Here is an 11,204-nt window from a genome sequence, read left to right on the forward strand (position 1 = left end):
GATCTCCCTCTGCCTCCCTTTTTTTTTTGTGGTACGCGGGCCTCTCACTGCTGTGGCCTCTCCCGTTGCGGAGCACAGGCTCCAGACGCGCAGGCTCAGCGGCCATGGCTCACGGGCCCAGCCGCTCTGCGGCATGTGGGATCTTCCCGGACCGGGGCACGAACCCGTGTCCCCTGCATCAGCAGGCGGACTCTCAACCACTGCACCACCAGGGAAGCCTGAGATTATTTCTTGATGATCTTTTTCTGATATTTATTAGACATCAGTACAAGGTTCAGTGATCTAGCAAATCCACGTCTGGTATTTTCAATGAGAAAATGATATGAATGCTCATTAAAAGTGCATAATTTGACCCAAAGGCCAGGAAATTGAGAACTAAGTTCAGCAGACCTACTTAGACTCCCTTCTTTGCATAGATAGATGAGTAATCATGATGAGGACTCTAGGCTTGATCAGAACCCCTCTGGTGAGCATCACAGAAGAAGAATAGCATACGTGCAATTTACCCTTACTGCAAAATTTGAGTTTGCTTTTGCCATAAACATGGGATTAGCGATAACAGGATGTGGTAAGGCCACGCCTTGTCCCACCCACCCCAGCCCCAACATGATCAATGTGAATTTATTTATTTTTGCTGTTACGCAGCCATGGAAAGAAAGCTCAAATCCCAGTGGATTCACCACCAAAGAGCAACCAAGTCCTGCTCTGTACCACACCCACTAAATGTCACACAGCTTCAGAAAAACAACCCTTGCCTTCCAGGAGTTAACAGTTTAACAGTCCTCAACTTTTCCTTGCCTAGGCAAAAATTATTTCCATTCATTACGTTCATTTGTTACAGAGGCTTACATTTGATTTCTCAAGAGAATAGGAATAAAAGACGGAAGAAAATGCTTCAACCTGTATTTTCTGAATCCCTGTCGTTAGCAAATCCCACACTTCCCCCTTCACAGCCAAATGCTTCGTTAGTTTTGTTTTGTTTTATTCTTAAGACATGTGTAGTAAATCCCAGGAATCAGGACTGTTTAATACTTAGCCAAACACTTTTCATGAAGTGCCCTAAGGTTAGTCTAATTGCCTGGGCAAACAGCAGCTCCACCTGCTTGCCTGTAGACACCCCGGAACAGCCTTCACCTCCAAGCATCCCCACCATCTACTCCTGATAAAGCTTGTCCTGACTGAACAGAAACCAGTCACTGGACAGAAGAGGTACCTCAAGAAGGCTCCTGGCCTTAGTTATTTTTCACACTCCAAAAGAGGAAGACGGGCTGAGTCTGAGCCCTGATCTGAGCAACAAATGAGAATGAGGGAGCGCAGCAGCCATGAGAGTGGCCCTTCAAATCTTCTTCTGCCGGGAGTGCAGTTAACCGAGGGCCGGACGGTTGTGCTCCGAAATCCATCTCCAGGGTTCCCTGCAGGCTGCACTTCCCAAGGCTGCTCTGGGGTGGCTAGGCACAGCAGGGATACTAAGGCCGGTCTGCCTGTGGGAAACGCGGGACTCTTCAGACAGGAAGCTTTGCCGAACTTTCTGTAGAATTGGATTGCAGTCTAAGTCACTTCTACCCACTCTTCATTTCTTCCTTCTCTGGGGTCAGACTTGCCTCACTGTCTTTTCAAGCCCCTATTGGCTTTCTCCACGTTTTCTTTCACAGTTTTTTCCCCTAATAAATTTCTTGCACCTTTAACCAATCTGGGTGTCTGCTTCTCAGAGGACTTGGAGTATCAAAAGCCGGGATCCGCTAAGAGAAGCAGAAAACAGCTGAGGGGAGGAGAGGAGGGGGAGCATGGTATTGATTTAAAGACCAGACTCACTTCTTGAGATGTGGGCCGTGAGGCCTCAGTGAGGCTTCACTCAAAGCTTATAGTGATGGCTTTGTAATGTGCCTACTTGGCCAGGCTGAACTACATTTCCCAGAATTCCTTTTTCTCGTGTGTTTCAGGTTAGGACAGACTCCAAGGAATATTCTCTCACGAGAGTTGGAAGGACGCATAGTAGCGGCCTCCAGTTTGTAGTGGGGCAAAAACTCGCTGCTGGTCTGCTGAGTCGCTACATTGAGATGAAACAGCTCTGGGCCTGCCATTACCACCCATCCCCCAAATCTTCCTTCAGTTTCCCTGCACCCTGGGCCAGGTGTCTACGTGTTCAACAACATGACACAGGGCCTCAGCTTCTGCAGAATACCCGCACCAGCAAGGCCAGAGGGAACAAAAAAGGATGTGGGTTTCCACCTGCCCACGCGGGGTTCCAGCCCCTGCTCACACGAGCTTCCCTTCCGTCTGCTTCTGGACTTCGGGCTCCAACACTTGTCAAGAAGACAGCCTCGTGGAGACTGCCATAATTGTGTAAGCCAATGCCTAATAATTCATATTTTTTCAGTCATATATACATGTAAATATTCTTCATGGTTAAACCCTGAGTGATGCACTGATTACGTGCTCTCTCCCCAGTTTCCTTCCTGGCAGGGGTTCAGAGTAGGAACTAGGGTAGGCGCTGAGGCTCCGAAGAGCTCGCAATGCCAACCCTCTGCTGCTTTAGGTCAGAGCTGGACATCTACAACATGAAGATGAAACTGCGTCATGCAGACAGGTATGCATTCACAGCCCACCTGGCAGAGGTGGAAGATGGATGATTTGGTTTTGTTTTTTAAATTATACCCAGGCTTTGTGGCCCCACCTCCCCGCCTGGGAAACCAGCCAAGAACAGTTGTTATTGGGACACCTACTACCACCACTACTTCCCTACTGTATAGAACAGGAATCCTGGGGCTCTCAGAAATGGGGTGGCGTCTAGCCCTTACACCAGGGAGGTTGCTAGCCCTTCTCTTCCTGATTTCCCAGTGCCATTGTTGAGACTGGTCTTCTGTCATCTGTGGAGCATAGCTGCCAGGGAGAAGCCTCTGACATTCCAGTCTGCCTCAGCGTGGGTGACGAGGCTCCAAAGCCAAGAAGTCCAGTGATGAGTTCCAAGGAGCCATGTACTGCATCATCGGAGATCCTGACACCTTGAGGGGTGCATGGGACAGGTACCATCCTCTCCACTTCTGTCCTCTAAGTCTCAGAGAACCCAGTTCTTCCTGGGTCCAGCTACTTCTCTACCCGCTCTTTACCTCCTGTAAGTGTCAATTATTCAAAATAACAGCCTCTTTATTCCCCCTGGGTTTAGAAAAACCCCAAGGGGATGTGTTATCTTCTACTTCGCTCATGGTAAGTCTGTAAATATTTATTTCTTTTAAAATTTTAATCGTGGATTAAGAATCAGTCTAACTTTGGGAGGAAGGATGGAGGTAGAAATTGGAGGGGTCACAAGGTGGGCTTCTGGGGTGCAGACAATGTGTTATTTCTTGATCTGTATTCATTGAGCTGTACTTTTATGTTTTGTGTGCTTATCTCTGTTATACTTCAGGCTTTAAACGTTTAAGACAATCCAAATGCTATCAAAGTTGCATACAGTAAAAAAAAAAAAAAAAAAATCCCTTTCCCACACTTATTTCCTATACGTCACTTACCCTCCTCAGGTGAGTAGCCCTATTTAGGAGCCCCAGTACCTTGTAGGCTTTGCGGTCATTAGTGCTGTTCCACAGCTCCTTCCGGGCACCTGGTCCATTGCCTCTGGCATTTCCCGGCCCTCCTGTGGTTGGACAGGACTGCATGACTAGTTCTGGCCAGTGAGTTGTAAGCGGAAATGATGCATGTCACTTTGGGGCCAGGGCATTCCATCGCCGGTATAAGGTCCTCTGGACTTCTCTCTTTTCCTCTGCCGCAGTGACATGCTGCGTTTTTTGGTTACTGTTCCCCTTCAGCTTTGGTCTCAAAGGAATTATGACAAAGAGCCACTTCACAATGGATGCGGGCAAGAGACATGAGCAAGAAGTAAATGTGTGATGTTTTTAAGCCACTGAGATTGGGGGCATTGTTGGGTACTGCACTGACTCATAGTGAGACCTCCTGTGTGTGTGTGCATGTGTGTGTGTGCGTGTGTGTGTGTTCTGCATGTGTATATCTCTGAAGAGTACCCCAAGACAAGAAAGTTGAAATAGAAATATATGGGGAAATACGAGTATAGTTAATGTATCTGTATCTGTTAAGATATTTTCAGCTCCAAGTATAGAAACCCAAAGTGGAAGTTACCTACACAATAAGACTCTTGCTTATGTAAGAGAGGTGTGGTGATTCCAGGATTGGTTGAGCTCAGCTGCTCAGCTGTGCCATCAAAACCCCAGATTCTTTCCCCTCTGCCATCCCCAGTGTTTTGGCTGCCTCCCCTCTTGGCGCAAGATAGATGACTGCAGTGCATTCAGTCGTGTGTCTCCCTCGGGCTCTCATAATCTGTCTGTCTCAGACACACACACCAATACACACAGATAGGCAGACACAAATCAGAGACTATTCAACATGTTCAGATTGAAAAAGGAAACAAGGCTTGAGCCATTATGATCATTTTAGCAGTTCTCTGACGGTGATTTCAAAGCTCTTTGAATGGTGTGGTGTGTTTATTATTAGAGTTTTTAACGCAACATAAAGTGTTCTTTTGTTAGTAGGCCACAAAATCAGGTAGGACCTGTGGCAGCCAAGAACAAAGAAAAGTGATAGAATGACACTTGCTATTTCCTGGTACCTTGATTTTGCGTGATGCTGAGCTTTGTAATCTTAAGCAAGTTTAACTTCTCTCAAGCTCACTTTCCTTCTCCTCCCTGTAAAGGGGTTAACAATTGTACCTTCATCACAGATCTGCTGTGAGACGTAAATGAATTAATACATATAAAGTGCTTAAACACTTTCTGGCCCCTAGTAAATACTATGGAACCAGTAGCTATTGACATTATAATAGGGTTTTGGGAGAATTAAATGAGTCAATGCATGTAAAGGACTTAGAATAACATGTAGTGAGCACTCAATATAGCTTTGCTACTGATGCTACCACTACTATTACAGTTTTAAGCAAGAAGACTGAAGAAGTTAAGGAGAGTAAAACATATAGTTAATTCTTTTAAACTGAATTTATCAGTACGAAATACCATTGTCATCTTCTTATTTATCATGATCCAATAATAAAATGTCACTGACCAGCTACAGCGTAACTGATCCGTAAGAAAAGAGGTCATCATCCTAAATATGCTCTGGCAGTTTTCTAAGAGACCTGAATTGTGCAGACTGTCCCTTTAAAACCTTTCTATGAAAGATAACTAAAGCTGCCCAGGAAATACTTAATTGATTCTTATTGCCATCAGCGTACTTCCTATTGATTAGTTATAATACTGGATTTAAAAAATGTTTTTACAGAGTTTACAGTTCATTAGGGTACTTTATATAATCTTACTATTTTTTAAACTAGATCTTGGAAACGTACCATTTGGGTTGAACATCTAGTTTGTAGCCTTGGGGTTATACAAGTATTATTTAGTGTGAAGCCCTGGTATCTGTTGTTAATGGGTTAAGAAGGCTCTGTGGCCCATAGGAAACTGAAGGAAACAAGGACACGAGCATTTATTAAGTGCTTCTGTGTGTGTTTATGTCATGGTTATTTATACATTATTTTATCTAATCCACACCACAACCCTGCTTTGTGGTATCATCATCTCCATCTTCCCAGGTGAGGGGACTGAGACAGAGAAGTTATGTGACTTAAAAAAAGTAGGAACCAGGAATTAGACAATGGAAGACCAGAGATGGGAGAGCGATCAGGGTGTAGTCCAGGTGACTAAGGGATGGGTGTTGTACCCAGCTGCCTTTTAGGGGATCACAACTCTGCTGTGCTTGAAAGCCTTGACATTTAGAAAATGGGTTTTCTGTAAATCCACCCTTTATAAGGCAGTGTCTAAAAATATACCTACAGGAACAAATGTGAATTTCCTGTTTTCTGAGTGGACATATAATAAATGCTAACTGGCATTGCTTACAGGTGTAAAATTAATAATGGAGTTGGATCTGATTAGGAGAACAAAATCAGAGCTCTCAATTTCCTGTGGCTACAGCCCAAGAAGCCCAGCTTAGGAGTCCCACACCGACTTAGGCCAGCTTGAAAGAAGATGGTTTGTCATTTCTCCACCAAAAAAGCATTCATTAACCACGTCAAGTAACTTAACATAGTACATTGTCATCTAATGAACAAACGAGTACAATAAACCAACAAGAGCATTTCCTGAGTGTGCGAGCCGTTGTGCTAGGCACCCGGACCACTAAGGCAAAGATTCATTGTCTCATGGAGCAGAAGTGAGCAGGTAACAACTGTGAAAAGGCCTTTTCTGTTTGTTTGTTTGCTTTTTATTTTTTGGCCGCACTGCATGGTATGAAGGATCTTAGTTCCCTGACCAGGGATCGAACCTGCGCCCCCTGCAGTGAAAGTGTGGAGTCTTAACCACTGGACGGCCAGGGAAGTCCCTGAGTACAATACTACTAATTAAACAATAAACCTTATTCCAGTTTCATGTACTTTTCCATAAAAAAATTGAAATGCACAGGGACAAAAACTTGAAGAGAGTATGCAGAAATGAAAATTGTGTGTGTGTGTTTCAAATGGTCAGTATTATGCACTGATTTTTTTCCATGAAAAACTGTCTTTAATATCTTTATTTTATTGTTCAATTTTTAAAAAAAAACATAAATTACCAGGATTCTTCTCTTTTCTACTCAGTAGGCTTAAGTAGGCACTTTCCAAGGGAAATAAGGTCATCAAATTTAGCAAAAATTAATATAGGATACATAATTAAATTTGAATTTCAGATATATTAATACAGTGAATAATATTTTTTAGTATTAATATGTCCCATACAGTAGTTGGAATATGCTTCTATTAAAATATTATATTTTTTCTCTGAAATTCAAATTTAACTGGGCTTCCTATATTTTATCTGGCAACCCAACAGGAAAATGACACATAGGGACAAGTGTAGCTTAGTGTACTGCACCTGGGGTCCTGTGTCATGGGAAGGGAGATGGCAGGATGTCTTGCAGTAAGAAGATGCAGAAATTATTTTTCCACCATTCTTACCATGTTCTGCTAGAGAGAAGATTTCCCTAAGATAGAAAGAGGCTGCAGGGAAAGGGCACCCATTAAGCTATTTCAGAAGATGTTTAATGCAGCTGTTACCTTGGCCTGACCCACCTCAACCAAACCTAATGTTGGGGGAGGGGTATGAAAGGGTAAGATGGGGGGGAATGGATGTGGGCCAGGGTTAAGCGTGGGGGCCTGAGAGTGCAAGGGGAGAAGCAAATGCCCTCAGAATCAAAAGCAAGGTAAAGAGACCTGTCTCTACCCCCCGGCACCCCTACTTCTCCCACGCCCACCTCCACCTCCCTCGTTGGCCTTAAAATGAATAAAACCGTGGGCCCATTTGAAGTGAAACTTGAAATATATGCCCGTCGGGGCCAGTGCCAGTTTTCTGTTACTGCCTCTGGGACCAAGCTGTAGTCCTAAGCAGACTACTCAAGATCTATTTCCAGTGAGCTTGCTGCAGTGCCTAGTTCCAGTATAAAATTTCTGGAATCCAAAGCAGTAATTTAGGAAGCACCATAAAAAGCACCTTGAGGCTTTAACCAGTGAAAATCCCGTAATCTGACAGGTTTACTTTGCATGGGAAATGTTGGCTGCTGCCTTACTTAAACTCTCGCACCAGCAATGCATGGAGTGTCTGTGCTCTGGCCAGGAAGGGTCTCTTCCCCTCTCCCATCACTGGTCCCCTGTCCAGCTCCACTGTACTCCATCCACCCTGGATGAGAGGCACATGACAAACGTAGAAATTCACTACGGTGCCCTTGAAGGCCCCTTTAGTTACCACATGGAAGTTGCTGCTACCACCTGAGAGCTGCCCATCATTTGGGAACCATCTCCTACCAGGCTATTTTTCATTTCAAATGAAAAATTTCCTGGGGCTTCCCTGGTGGTGCAGTGGTTAAGAATCTGCCTGCCAAGGCAGGGGACACGGGTTCGAGCCCTGGTCCGGGAAGATCCCACGTGCCGCGAAGCAACTAAGCCCGTGCGCCACAACTACAGAGCCTGCACTCTAGAGCCTGTGAGCCACAACTACTGAAGCCCGCGTGCCACAACTACTGAGCCCATGTGCCACAACTACTGAGCCTGCACACCACTACGACTGAAGCCTGCGTGCCACAACTACTGAGCCTGAACACCACAACTACTGAAGCCCACGTACCACAACTACTGAGCCTGTGCTCTAGAGCCCATGAGCCACAACTACTGAAGCCCGCACACCTAGAGCCCATGCTCCGCAACAAGAGAAGCCACCGCAGTGAGAAGCCCACGCACCGCAACGAAGAGTAGCCCCCACTTGACGCAACTAAAGAAAGCCCTCGTGCAGCAACAAAGACCCAACGCAGCCAAAAATAAATAAATTCATTTAAAAAAAAATTTCCTTACTGTGCCGCAGGTTTTCCTTTCTGTATATAAATTCTGTTTTTCTTCCTGCTTCTGCTGCTTCTCTTGGAAGCCCTAAATTTTAAGTGATTTGCTCCCACCATATATGAACACGTGTTGACATCTAACCCTCAGAATAGTCCTTGAAAACTATTCCTCCTGCTTAGAGGATCCCAGAGGCATTGTGGGTAGTAGGATCAACACAGGATCTTGAGGCAGAAAACCTGATTTATGCACTAGCTTTTTCCCTCACTACCTGCATGACTGTGGGCGACTCACTTAAGCTCTTCAGATTCCCTGTCTGTTGAAGTGGACACAGTTCCTCCTGCTTATGTCACAGCTTGGTTATATGGAAGAAATGGAAGGAAATGAGACTGGTTTATAAACTATAAACCTGCTGTGCTAATAATAGCAAACATTTCTCAGTGTCTATTATGTGCTAGGCGCTGAGTTTTACATGCTTATCTCATTGAATTCTCACAATAACTTCACAGGATAAATATTATTACCATTTTACAGATGACTATACTGGGGCACAGTCCTTAAGTATCTTCCCAAGCATCATACTGGTAGTAAATGGTGGCCTTGGGATTTGAACCCAGGCCATCTGGCAGCCAAGCCTACTTTTTTGCCACAGGGCTGAGTTACTTCTCAGTTTCGTTACTGTATTAAAATCATTGTTAGAAAGTGAGGCTAAAGATGCTTCTGTCCTGGCCTCACTGGGGTGGAAGGCAGTGCCATTGCCATGGGCACTACTGTGAGTCTTTCCTTTTGAACCCTTCACTGTAGATCCCCTTGTGAGGCTGAGTTGGAGGAATCAAAACTACTCGCTGCTTAAAATGTCTTTTCTGGGGCTTCCCTGGTGGCGCAGTGGTTGAGAGTCCGCCTGCCGATGCAGGGGACATGGGTTCGTGCCGCGGTCCGGGAAGATCCCACATGCCGCGGAGCGCCTGGGCCCGTGAGCCATGGCCACTGAGCCTGCGCGTCCGGAGCCTGTGCTCCACAACGGGAGAGGCCACAACAGTGAGAGGCCCGCGTACCACAAAAAAAAAAAAAAAAAAAAAGTCTTTTCTGTTTCTCCCTGTGATGTTTCAGGGGATATATCTGGCTAACAGTATATCCTGAATTGAATGCTAGTGAGGGTGCTGTAACAGAGTCCTCCTTTTCTAAGACAACAAGGCAGAAACAACATATTTATGGCTGTGAAACTTCAGACAGTCAGCTGGTAGCTGGGCGTAGCATGGGAGTCCTCGAATGTCAGTAAGTAGGACATGTTCTAAAGGAACAGTATTCTCGTGGATCATGAAGACCAGTTCCATGGACCCCCAATTTGAGAGATGCTGTTGTGTACTAGAAAGCACCGCCGAACCTGCACTTAGGAAACCCAGGTTCTCCTGCCATCACCACTACCCAGCCAGGTCAATGTTGACTAAACTGTAAGATGAGATCAGCCAGATCTGCGCTCACAGAGGCCATCAGCCCAAATGGGCGGGCAGGTGACCAAATGAGTGAGTGCCCGGAGCTGGTGAGGGGCCACGGGGAGCAGCTGCTTGGCCTCTGTGCACCGCAGCTGTGAGGGATTGCCTGTGCCGTCTCTTCCCAGTTTCTGAGTTTTGAAGAGGAGCCTGACATTTCATGCCTTTATGAAAAATCTACTGATTTTTGTGTTTGGATTCTAAGTGTTGGAAATGAATACAACAATGCTTAAAGTACTGGGAGAACCAGACAAAAAACAGCTCTGTGAGCGAGAGCCGTGGCTGGAAAACCACCAGCCTGAGACCCTGAACAAGGTCAGGAGTTTTGCAGTGACGTCTGTCAGAGTGCCTTAGAGCCTCGGTGAGGCTCCGGCAGGGGGTCCGGGGCAGCTCTTCCCCCATTTCAACCAGAACACGTCTGTCTGCTTCTCTAGTGACATCCCGCCGATTTGTTTTGAGAAATGCTCCCACTGTTAACAACTGGAAGAGTTGAGATTTAAGAGCAACTCTAGTGGTTGGTGTAGATAGAACTGTGTAGGTAGAAATGGTGTGCTTTTTAAAAAAGAAACCATTCAGTGGGTCCAGCGGGCTGGAGTGAGGAGGTGTCATCCCTCTCCAGGGAGCAACTCACTGCTTCTGCTTCTGGATTCACTGGGTGGTTTCAGTTTTAGCAGGAACCTCTTCTGCGCCTTTGCGTTTCACCAAGACTGAAGCATGAAATAGCGGTTCTAGAAAGAAAAGCCTAGCTCAGAAGAAGTGCCAAGTTCAGCCAGCCAGCCTGTTGGTCCCACTTTAGTTCTCTGAGCTTATTTAGCAGCAAAGGGTGGTGGTGTTACTGTCCCGGAAATGCCTCTGTAAGAGGCAGTTCGTCTCGGAGTGCAGTCTCCCCCTGGTAAAGCTTGTCTTAGACCTTTCACTGCCTGTGTGTTTATTCTGTGGAGAAAGAGGCTGTCGTGTTCAGGATTGCACACAGCACAGGAGCTGGAAGTGACACAATAATACAAGAGTTTGGGAGCCTCCCCTGAAAACATGTGAGGGAGTTTTTGCTGCATTCGACAGTTGAAAAGATGTAGGGTGTTGACAGTCCTGGCAGACCCAACAGATAAAAACCGCCACTTGGATATGGCAGGGAACCAGTGTGTGTGTGTGTGTGTGTGTGTGTTTGTGTGTGTGTGTGTGTGTGTGTGTGTGTTGGGAGGGGTGGTGGTTACAGACTTGTCTACCTTCATTCTCTCAGTGATAATTCAAGTGGTTCAATGATTATTTTACCATGTTATCAAACCTCTACCCTAAGCACGGGGGAGGATTATTTGGAATGTTCTAAGGAAACTAAAGGGAATGTAAGAGAATATAAATGA

Source organism: Phocoena phocoena, chromosome 10, assembly GCF_963924675.1.
Source record: "Phocoena phocoena chromosome 10, mPhoPho1.1, whole genome shotgun sequence".
Lineage (NCBI taxonomy): Eukaryota > Metazoa > Chordata > Mammalia > Artiodactyla > Phocoenidae > Phocoena > Phocoena phocoena.